Genomic DNA, 10773 nt, shown 5'->3' with positions numbered 1-10773 from the left:
AGCGTCCACCATCAGCACCAAGTTCCATCACTTCATCTCTGAAAGCCAAGTGTGAAGGCGGCCCACAGTGGCCCCATGTGGCTGCCCCAAGTAGGACACCTTCCTCTCTGAATCTCACAGGGAATGCTCGCTCCGTGTAGCTAGGTCTTACAACATGTTCAGAGCACTTGCCCTTCAGTTCAGCCTAACAGAGATGGGCACTGAGCTACTATAGGCCAGGTGCTGGGTGCTGGGGCCACAGAGATGAGGCCCAGCCAGCTCCTACCTTCATGGAGCTTACAGAGAGGAGGAGACAGAGAAAAAATAAATCATTTGCATTGCGGAGTGAAGTGTTATGATGGAAGAAACTCACAGAGGAGTGTGGGAGCTAAGAAGAGAGACCTCACTCAGCCTGGGGGCAGTCAGGGAAGGCTCCCTGGAAGAGGTTACCTTGACACAATAATCCTTGTGAGGTAGGCGGGGCGAGGATTGTTATCCTCATTGTGTAGTGGAGCCACTGAAGCAGTGACCAGCCCAGGGAAGCTACACTGTCCTCTGGCTGTGGGAGGTCAGACTGTCCTTTGCCTTATTCTCAAACCCCAGTCACATGGCCAGACACGCCTGAAAGGCATTTCGAAACGTCTATTGCCAAGAATAAGAGGGCCTACTGGCTACTCCCAGGTTAACGCCGCTATTTAACAAATTCAATTCAACCCAACAGGCAGAGTGCAGGCTCACACAGAGCCCATCTCATATGGGAGGAGGTGACAGCAGTGCGCAACCTCGCTGTGATTCATCCATCGGCTTTCTGGTAAGTCCAAGGCCAAGGTGGGGGCTTGAGGGGAGCAGTGTTCCTGTGTGGCTTCTAGAACTATGATAGGTCGTTTATCTTTACCTGCTGTGTTTTTCTGCCATCATAAACATTTCCAAGAGAAATTTCCCTGTTTCTCAGATGGAGAGTGTTAGTCGCTCAGTCGTGTCCGACTCTTTGTGACCCCATGGACACCAAACTCCTCTGTCCGTGGGATTCTCCAGGCAAGAATACTAGAGTGGGTTGCCATTCCCTTCTCAAGGGGATCTTCCTGACCCAGAGATCAAAGCCGGGTCTCCCGCATTGCAGGCAGATAGTTTACCATCTGAGCCATGGGGAAACTACTTTAAAAAGGCACTTGGTAACAAAACAATCTTATAAAAGAATAAAGTTGGTGACCTCAGACTTCCCAGTTTCTATACTTAATATGACGGGACAGTAATCAAGACAGTATAGTACTGGTATAAGGATAGACCACGGAACAGTGAAATAGAATGGAAAATTCAGAAATAAACCCTCACATTTATAACCACTTGATTTTTCCCAAAGGGTGCCAAGACAATTTGATAAAGAATAATCTTTTCAACAAACGGTGCGGGAATGAGTTACCTACATTGCACACGCAAAAGAATGAAGTTGGACCCATATCTCACACCATATTCAAAAATTAATTCAAAATGGCTCACAGACCTAAATGTGTGAGCTAAACCATATGCCTCTTAGAGGAAAACATAGACAAATCTTTATGGTCTTGGATTTACGTTATAATACAAAGAATCTAACAGATTCTTAGATATGACACTAAGAGCACAGGCAACAAAAGAGAGCAGTAGGTAAATGAAACTTAAAATTAAGAATGCTTGTTCTTCAAAGGACAGCAAAAGTGAAAGCTCAATTCACATAATTGGAGGAAGATTTTGCAAATTTTGTATCTGACAAAGGACTTGCACCTAGATTATATAGAGTTCTTACCATTCAATAACAAAAAGACAAATAACCCAATTTATAAATGGACAATGAACCTGAATAGACATTTTCCCAAAGAATATACACAAATAACCATAAGCACATGAAAAGGTGACCAACATCATTAGCCATCAGGGGAATGCAAATCAAACCCACAATAAGATACTGCTTTTTACCCGCACCCACTAGAGTGGCCAGAATAAAGCACACACACAGCAAGTGTTGCTGAGGGTGTGGGAGACTGGAGCCCTCAGACATCTTACACTTTGGGGAATGTAGGCTGATGCGACCACTTTGGAAAACAGCATGGTGGTTACTCCAGGGGCTAAACATAGAGTTACCACATGACCCAGCAATTCCTTTCCTAGGTACACACCCAAGAGAAATGAAAAAATATTTTCACACAAAAAAAATTTGTACATAAATGTTCATGGCAGCATTATTCATAATAGCTAAAAAGGGGAAAGAACTCAAATGTCTGTCAACTGATAAATGGAGACATAAAGGGGGAAATTCCTTGGTGGCCTAGTGGTTAGGATTACCAGCTTTCACTGCTGTGGCCCAGGTCCAATCCCTGGTTGGGGAACTAAGACCCTGCAAGCTGCATGACATGGCCAAAAAAAATGTAGTATATTGGCCAAAAAAAGGAACGAAGGGCTGATACAACCCATAAATCAGATGAACCCTGGAAACATCTGCTAAGCCAAAGAAGCCAGTCACTCAGGACCACATATTATATATATGTTAGTCGCTCAGTTATGTCCAACTCCTTGCAAATGGAAGTCTCCAGGTAAGAATACTGGAGTGGGTTGCCATTCCCTTCTCCATGGGATCCTCACCCAGGGATCGAACCCAGATCTCCTGCGTTGCAGGCAGATTCTTTACCTTCTGAGCCACCATGGAAGTATGATTCCGTTTAAATGAAATGTCCAGAATAGCCAAGACTATAGAGACAGAAAGTAGATTGGTGATTGTCTAGGGCTGGGGGTGGGTTGGGGGGATGGAGGTGATGACTAAGGGCTGTGGGCTTTCTTTTGGGGGTGATGAACAATGTTCTAAAATTGGAGTGAGGATTGTCCAATTCTGTGAATACACTAAAAGCCATTGAACTGTACACTTTAAGTGGCTGAGTGGTGTGATGTGTGAATTAAATCTCAATAAAAACGAGCAAGAAAGTGCCTGGGTGTACTGGGCACCCCCTGATTCTATCCTCAGATCCATGCTCTCCTGCTGGGGGCGGGGGCTTCCCCTTCTCATCCAGATTCTCAGGGAAGTTGTAAGCCCCAGACGGGGACAGAGAGGGGGCTGGATTCCCTCTGGAGCTGCTGCCCCCTCAAAACCCAGCCTGTGGAATACTGGGGCCTGAGGATTCTGAGGCTGAGCCTGTGCTTTCTGAGTGGAGACAGTGGACAATGTGGGGTGTGTGTGAGGGGTGTGGAGGGGGCCAGGTTTCTCCCAGATGGGTCATCTACATCTGGGGCAGGAGGGCTCAGAGGAAAGGGGACAGCCTAGGAAGCCTAAGGGAAGAGAAGGGAGGGACCCCAGGGGAAGAGAGAGGGGCTTGCCACGGTGCTGACTCCTCTGTGCCCAGTGAGAGTCTCGGTCCTCGGGGAGACTGGAGCTGCTCCCGCGGTGGGGTCCCCTTGTGCAGGGATCCTGTTTGCATTGTGGGATTGGTGAGACTGGAGGGACGGTGGGGAGGGAAGGAGAAGAGAGGGGCATTCGGGTCAACTGCTGTGAGGGGCACGTCCCCAGAGCCCCTGGTGAGAGCCACCGGGACCCCCAGTGTGCTCCCAAGGCCTGATGTTGTGCCAGGCATGGGTACGTCTGGCACACAATTGATGGCAGTGTGGGTGAGTGAGGGAATGAACTGAGCTTCTTTGGAGGCAAGATGATACAGTAGAGAAGCAGTCTTAGGAGTCGCACAGGCCTGGGTTTGAAACCAGCTCCTCTGCAGATTTGCTGTGTAGTGCTGGACAAAGCGCTGGGCCACCCTGAGCCTTGGGATTCACCCTGAACCTCAGTTTGAACCTCAGGTTGGATGGGAAAGGCAGAAGGGGAGAGACTAAGGAAAGCTGTAGAAAAGGATATGCCCAAGGCAAGGAAGGGGAGATTCGGCATACCCTCTAGTGCCACTGGAGACTTCAGGGCCCCACACAGATGTTCCCCACTTCTTGTTCCTTAGTCCCGGGAGGAACAGATCTTTCCTCTACAGCAGTAGCAGCAGCAACTGTGACACTCTCGGGCTCTCTTTAAAGTGCATATTTAGTACATTAAAGACTGTGAGAAATCCTTCAAAAAGAGCCTATTTCATTAAAAAATATATTTACTTACTTGGCTGCCTGGGGTCTTGGTGGGATCCTCACTGTGGCCCGTGGACTCAGCGGCAAAAGCAGGATCAGTGTCGTGGTTCGCAGACTTAGCTGCTCTGCGGCACGTGGGATCTTAGTTCACCAGTCAGGGGTTGAACCTGCGTCCCCTGCACTGCAAGGTGGATTCTTAACCACTGGACCAGCAGGGAAGTCCCAGTCTCTTTCATTTTAACTCAGAACTTCCAGACACGTTTGGCCTCAGAACCTTTTTGTGGTGCCCCTCATGGAGCCAGTATTCTGGAGAACACCTGTTAAGAAATGCTGCTCTACGATACTGGATGCTTGGGGCTGGTGCACTGGGACGACCCAGAGGGATGGTATGGGGAGGAGGGAGGAAGGTTCAGGATGGGGAACACGTGTATGCCTGTGGCGGATTCATTTCGATATATGGCAGAACCAATACAATATTGTAAAGTTTAAAAATTAAAAAAAAAAAAAAAAAGAAATTCTGCTCTAGAGAAAAGCGTGTGGGTTTGGGGACCCAGCAAGCCACGGTTTGATTCCTGCTCTGTGACCCATCTGGTGTTAGACTTCAGGCAAGTCACTTTGTTTCCCAGAGCCTCCTTTTCTCCTAGAGTCATTGTGAGAACTGGGGAAACTATGTGGGTAAAATATGCGGGGAGGTCCCTGGTCGGGCCATGTGCCCATCCTGTGCCAGGCCTGGCCCTACTTCTTCCCCTAAGCCAGGCTCTCTCCACTATAGACTCTGCCTCTGCTGAAGAGGCAGTTAGGTACTGGGCTTGGTGGAACTTTGACTGGATTTCTTTTCTGGGAACACAGGGTTTGATGCTCCTCACTTGGTACCCTCATCGGCCCTGGCACGATGGACAGCGGGAACACCCAGATGTACGTGGAGGATAGGATCGAGGCGCCAGGGGCCCGGCCAAGCCCTGGCCTGAGGACTGCCAGTGACAGGGCTGGCGATGAGCCCACCACATCAGAAGTGTGCCAGGTAGGGCCTGCCTCTCCACCCGCAGCAGGCGCCTTTCCCTTCCCATGCCCAGGCTTTCTCTCTGACTTCTTTAATCAAGCCTCTACGACAACTGGCACAAAACCCAGTTCAGATTGGACTAGGCAGGAACAAGATCACATCAGCTGTGTAACTGACAGACCTGCCTGTAGACTTCAGGTATGGCTGGATAAAGGTGCTAAATGAGTCTCTCGGCTCTGCCTGCCTCTGTGGCATTCCCAGGCACGCTCTCCCTGCAAAACGGCAAAAATTGCCCTGGCAGCTCCAGGCTTACATCTTCCCATCGTACTTCCTCTGGTTTAACATCCCAAACAAGAGGAGAGCCCCTTTGCAACAGCCGAAGAAAGTCTCCCGTATCAGCGTCATTGGCCCGGGTTGTAGTCACATATTTGTCCCCAAATTAGTCACCATGGCAGGGCAGAGTGGCCTGGATCTCTTTGCATAATGAAGTCAGCAGGGGTACTCTTGAAAGGAGGCAGGAAGGTTCCCATAAAAGAATGTTGGCTTCTGTTTCCAAAAGAGATTTTGGCTGGATGAGGAAAACAAGAATTGTTTACTTGCTCTACAAGTAGAAAGCCTTCCATGGCCCTTACCCTCCCCCTCCCCCATAACCTTTATTCCCCTGACAGCTACTCAGAGTTTCCATCCATGATCTCTGTGCCTTCTTTACTGTGTCCCGAGCTAAAAATGTCACCATAAAAAAGGCAACATTTCTTTGGATTAAGTATACCCCTCTAACTGTAGCCTCTGTTATAAATTACAGCTTCTTGTGGGCCCAGGAAGAGGGCCTAAAATGAGGGGTCTTGGAAGGAGCCTGGAGGAAACATTCAGGGCTTCTGATACCTGCCCATTTGTTTTTCCAACAAGCATAGTCACGAGGTCTCAGTGCTGCCACTTAACCAGCTGTATGATCTTGGGCTTGGCACTGCAGCCCTTGAGCTTCCTGGACTCATGTGTGTCATGCTGAGGATTAAATGGGTTAAATCCCTGGGGGCACCTGGCCCTGGCCCTGCCCCTTGGTAGATGCCCTTAGTGTTGACTCCTAGAGGAATCTTGTATTATAACAACTACTATCAGTTGACTGAGCCAAGTTGCCTGGAGTTTGCTGACTCAGGTAAGGCTTGGAGCTCCCTGGGACTCGCTGGCTCCAGGCCACCCAACTAGGGAGTGATAGACATCAAAACCCAGCGGAAACTGAGGAAGCCTCCCTGGGACTTTGCCAGGGTCTCTCTCTTTTTTTTATCTGGGCTGCCCCTTCTCTCTCTTTTTTTTTTTCTTGGCTGCCCCTTGTGGCTTTCGGGATCTTAGTTCCCTAAGCAGGGACTGAACCCGTGCCCTTGACGTGGAAGCTCAGAGTCTTAACCACTGGACCGCCGGGGAAGGCCCCCCCATGCGCTCCGTCGAGCTCTCCTTGTCAGGATCGCCGTGGCCAAGGTGCCGCTTGGGCTCCAGGTTCCTGTGGCGCCCTTGGTGCTGACTGGGCCCCTCCCCGCCTCATGTCTCTTCCCCGCGTCTTTTCAGCGCCTCTCCCGTGAGGCACCAGGTCTCCTCTCCCTTGAGGCGCAGGGTCTCGCCTCCCGTGAGGTGCAGGGTTTCCTCTCCCGTGAGGCGCGGGGGTCTTCCTTCTCCCGTGAGGCGGGGGTGTCTCCCCACTCCCGTGAGGCGCCGGGTCTCCCCTCTCCCGTGAGGCGGGGGTGTCTCCCCCCTCCCGTGAGGCGCCGGGTCACCCCCCTCCCGTGGGGCGCCGGGTCACCCCTCTCCCGTGAGGCGCGGGTGTCTCCCCACTCCCGTGAGGCGCGGGGGTCTTCCTTCTCCCGTGAGGCGCGGGGGTCTCCCCCCTCCCGTGAGGAGTGGGGGTCTGCTCCACCCCCGTGAGGCGCCGGGTCTCCCCTCTCCCATGAGGCGCTGGGTCTCCCCTCTCGTGAGGCGCAGGGTTTCCTCTCCCGTGAGGCGCGGGGTCTCCCCCCTCCCGTGAGGCGGGGGTGTCTCCCCACTCCCGTGAGGCGCGGGGTCTCCCCCCTCCCGTGAGGCGGGGGTGTCTCCCCACTCCCGTGAGGCGCGGGGTCACCCCCCTCCCGTGAGGCGCGGGGGTCTCCCCCCTCCCGTGAGGAGTGGGGGTCTGCTCCACCCCCGTGAGGCGCCGGGTCTCCCCTCTCCCATGAGGCGCTGGGTCTCCCCTCTCGTGAGGCGCAGGGTTTCCTCTCCCGTGAGGCGCGGGGTCTCCCCCCTCCCGTGAGGCGCCGGGTCTCCCCCCTCCCGAGAGGCGCGGGGGTCTCCCCTCTCAGAATGACCCATTCCTTGAGCCCGGGCCGTGGGCATCTTTGTTCTAGGCTGTGTTTCCAGATGCTGAAGCGATGGACAGTGGCCCGCAGCCCACACCAGCCCTGGGAGCTCTGGAGACCGGGCCCGGACACAGAGACGCGTCAGAGGAGGGCTTTCCGCAACTCAGTCCCCAGGAGCAGAAGCCTCCGGCAGGACCAGGGTGAGCTGGGGGCTTCCCAGAGAGCAGGTCCAGGAGGGAAGCCCAATGTGGCCCACCGGTGGGGAGAGAGAGGGGAGGGAACCCCGGACTAAGGTGGATCTGCCCACTCACCACTCCTGTACTTTTTTCCGGAGCGCGACTCACACTGAATAATCATGTGTGCCGGTTTTTTGTCTGAGCTCCCCCACTAGGCCACAAGTTTCTGTGACGTGTGGTGTTCAAGAGGCATTTTTGTGTCTTGTTTAACTTTAAAAATCCCTCAGGGAATATGTATTGCCCCTCTACTACATGCCTCGAACTCTGTTAAAAAACTGCTTTTCAGTTCAGTTCAGTCGGTCAGTCGTGTTTGACTCCTTGTGACCCCATGAATTGCAGCACACCAGGCCTCCCACTCCAGTGCTCTTGCCTGGAAAATCCCATGGACTGCTGAGCCTGGTAGGCTGCAGTCCATGGGGTTGCTAAGAGTCAGACACGACTGAGTGACTTCACTTTCACTTTTCACTTTCATGCATTGGAGAAGGAAATGGAAACCCACTCCAGTGTTCTTGCCTGGAGAATCCCAGGGACAGGGGAGCCTGGTGGCCTGCCGTCTGTTGGGTTGCACAGAGTCGGACACGACTGAAGTGACTTAGCAGCAGCAGCAGGCCCCCCTATCCATCACCAACTCCCAGAGTTTGCTCAAACTTATGTCCATTGAGTCAGTGATGCCATCCAGCCATCTCATTCTCTGTCGTCCCCTTCTCCTCCTGCCCCCAATCCCTTCCAGCATTAGAGTCTTTTTCAATGAGTCAGCTCTTCGCATCACGTGGCCAAAGTATTGGAGTTTCAGCTTTAGCATGAGTCCTTCCAAAGAACACCCAGGACTGATCTCCTTTAGGATGGACTGGTTGGATCTCGTTGCAGTCCAAGGGACTCTCAAGAGTCTTCTCTAACACCACAGTTCAAAAGCATCAATTCTTTGGCATTCAGCTTTCTTCACAGTCTAACTTTCACATCCATACATGACCACATCCAACCATAGCCTTGACTAGATGGACCTTTGTTGGCAAAGAAATGTCTCTGCTTTTGAATATGCTGTCTAGGTTGGTCATAACTTTCCTTCCAAGGAGTAAGTGTCTTTTAATTTCATGGCTGCAGTCACCATCTGCAGCGATTTTGGAGCTCCCCAAAATAAAGTCTGACACTGTTTCCACTGTTTACCCATCTATTTTCCTTTTAACCTCATGTATTTCTAGAAATATACCCTAAGGAAAGAAATGAAGATTCAGGCAAAGTTTTATGTGCAAAGATTTCTCCTGGCACCTTATTTTAAAGGCTAAAAAATTTTAAAATGTCCGTGTGTACTGTTGTTTAGTCACTCATTCCTGTCTGACCCTTTGTCACCCCATAGACTGTAGTTTGCCAGGCTCCCTTGTCCATGGAATTCTCCAGGCAAGAATACTGGAGTGGTTTGCCATTGCCTTCTCCAGGGAATCTTACCAGCCCAGGGATAGAACCTGCACTGGCAGGCGGATTCTACCGCTGAGCCACCACGGAAGCACCCCAGTGTGTGCTCAATGCCCACAATAGGGGGATAGTTAAGCAAATTATGATTATCTATAAAATAGAGAATTTTATGCTTTCATTAAAAAACATGTTTATGAAAGATTTGGGGCATGGGAAAAATTTAGATTATACTGTTAATTGAAAAAATATTGCAGAATTATATACACAATATAACTGAAAGTATACAATTATTGGAAGATGATTTTAAACTAATCCCCATTGAAAGTATGTATGTATGTCCTTAAGGAAGAAGCCTGGAGGAAATACTCCATAATATTAAAGTGAGATCAGATCGACGCAGATTCAAATCCAGACATGTCAACTTTAGCTTAATGATCCAAGGCTCAAGTCTTCCCCACCACTATGCATTCCAGTTCTCCTTGATTTTTCTTTTTTTCTAAAAAGCACTAAGTAATAATGAAAATATTAAATCCTAACTCTCTTAAACATTGACATCAAAGTGTTTGTGGTTGGAGGAATTCATGTTAGTCCTTCATTCTTTCTCCCAGGCATTAAGCATGCACCTATGGTGTGCCTAGTCCCGTGTGGGCACCGTGAAGACGCAGAAGAATATAAAACCCTGCCCCCAGTTTGGGAGCTGAAGTGTCCCTTTGTCTGTTCTCTCCAGGACAAAGCTGTCATCTTGGGTCCCCCAGGAAGGGCGCAGGGAGCTGCAAGCACACCAGGATCTGGCCACGCCAGGAAGTGAGCTGGGGGTGCCCCTCAACGGGGTCCCTGTGACACAGGAAGGGCTGCAGCAGCAGGGCTCAGGGAAAGAGACTGAGGACCAACAGGGGAGCCAGCGGAACCCAGAGCCAGTGGAGGGTCAGGGCCCTGAGAGTCGCCAGGTAATGTCCACAGAATCCCAGGCAGGAGGGGTTGGAATGCCCGACTCGCAGGGGTGGTGAGGGAGCAGGGAACTGTTAGAGGCAGGGAGCAGGTGGGGCTTCTGGGTAAAATTGAAAACAGGACACGCTGGGTTTAACAAGGCCCAATTTTTTTTTTCTTATGCTAGAATGTTCTAGCAGCTGTTTCTTAGCTGCTGAGCTCTGTGGGACCCTTCAAGAGGTGGTTAGAGTATGGTACCTTTTCCAAACTGATTTGACTATAAAATATCTTTTAATTTATTTTTTATTTTAAGGTTTAGGTTTTTAAAAAAAAAAAAAAAACAGCTTTATAAGGTACAATTGATACACAGTTGTACATACTTCAAGTGTATACTTTATTGTTTTGGATACATGTGCACACCCACAAAACCATCACTGCAATCAAGAAAATGAACACATCTGTCATTCCCCCCAAAAAAAGTTTTCTGTCCCCTTTGTCATCGGTTCTCCCATTCTTTCCAAGCCCCAGGTAACAACTAATCTGTGTTCTGCAGCTGTGAATTTGTATTTCCCAGAATTTTCCATAAATGGAAACATAAGTATCCATTCTTTTTGTCTTGCTTCTTTCACTTAGCATGAGTATTTTGAGACTCAGCTACGTTATTGTGTAGACCAATACTTTATTCTTTTTGCTGCTGAGTATTATTCCAGTGTATGGATAGGTCACGATTTCTTGTCCTACTTTACAACACAGGGAACTATGTTCAATAACTTGTGATAAACCACAATGGAAAAGAATATGAAAAAGAGTGTGTATATAT

The 10773-nt window shown here is 50.1% G+C and overlaps 1 long non-coding RNA gene across 1 annotated transcript; it reads left to right on the top strand.

Moving 5' to 3' along the window:
* Positions 1–699: 699 nt before the first annotated feature.
* LOC138989873 (uncharacterized) lies at positions 700–7660 on the top strand. The gene is made up of 3 exons (XR_011466004.1): positions 700–790; positions 4909–5080; positions 7429–7660. It is a non-coding gene; the product is annotated as an uncharacterized lncRNA (long non-coding RNA).
* Positions 7661–10773: the final 3113 nt, after the last annotated feature.

The sequence above is a fragment of the Bos mutus genome, chromosome 2 (genome assembly GCF_027580195.1).
Source record: "Bos mutus isolate GX-2022 chromosome 2, NWIPB_WYAK_1.1, whole genome shotgun sequence".
Lineage (NCBI taxonomy): Eukaryota > Metazoa > Chordata > Mammalia > Artiodactyla > Bovidae > Bos > Bos mutus.
Note: the sequence above shows the minus strand (reverse complement) of the source record. Positions and strands in the feature narration are given on the sequence as shown.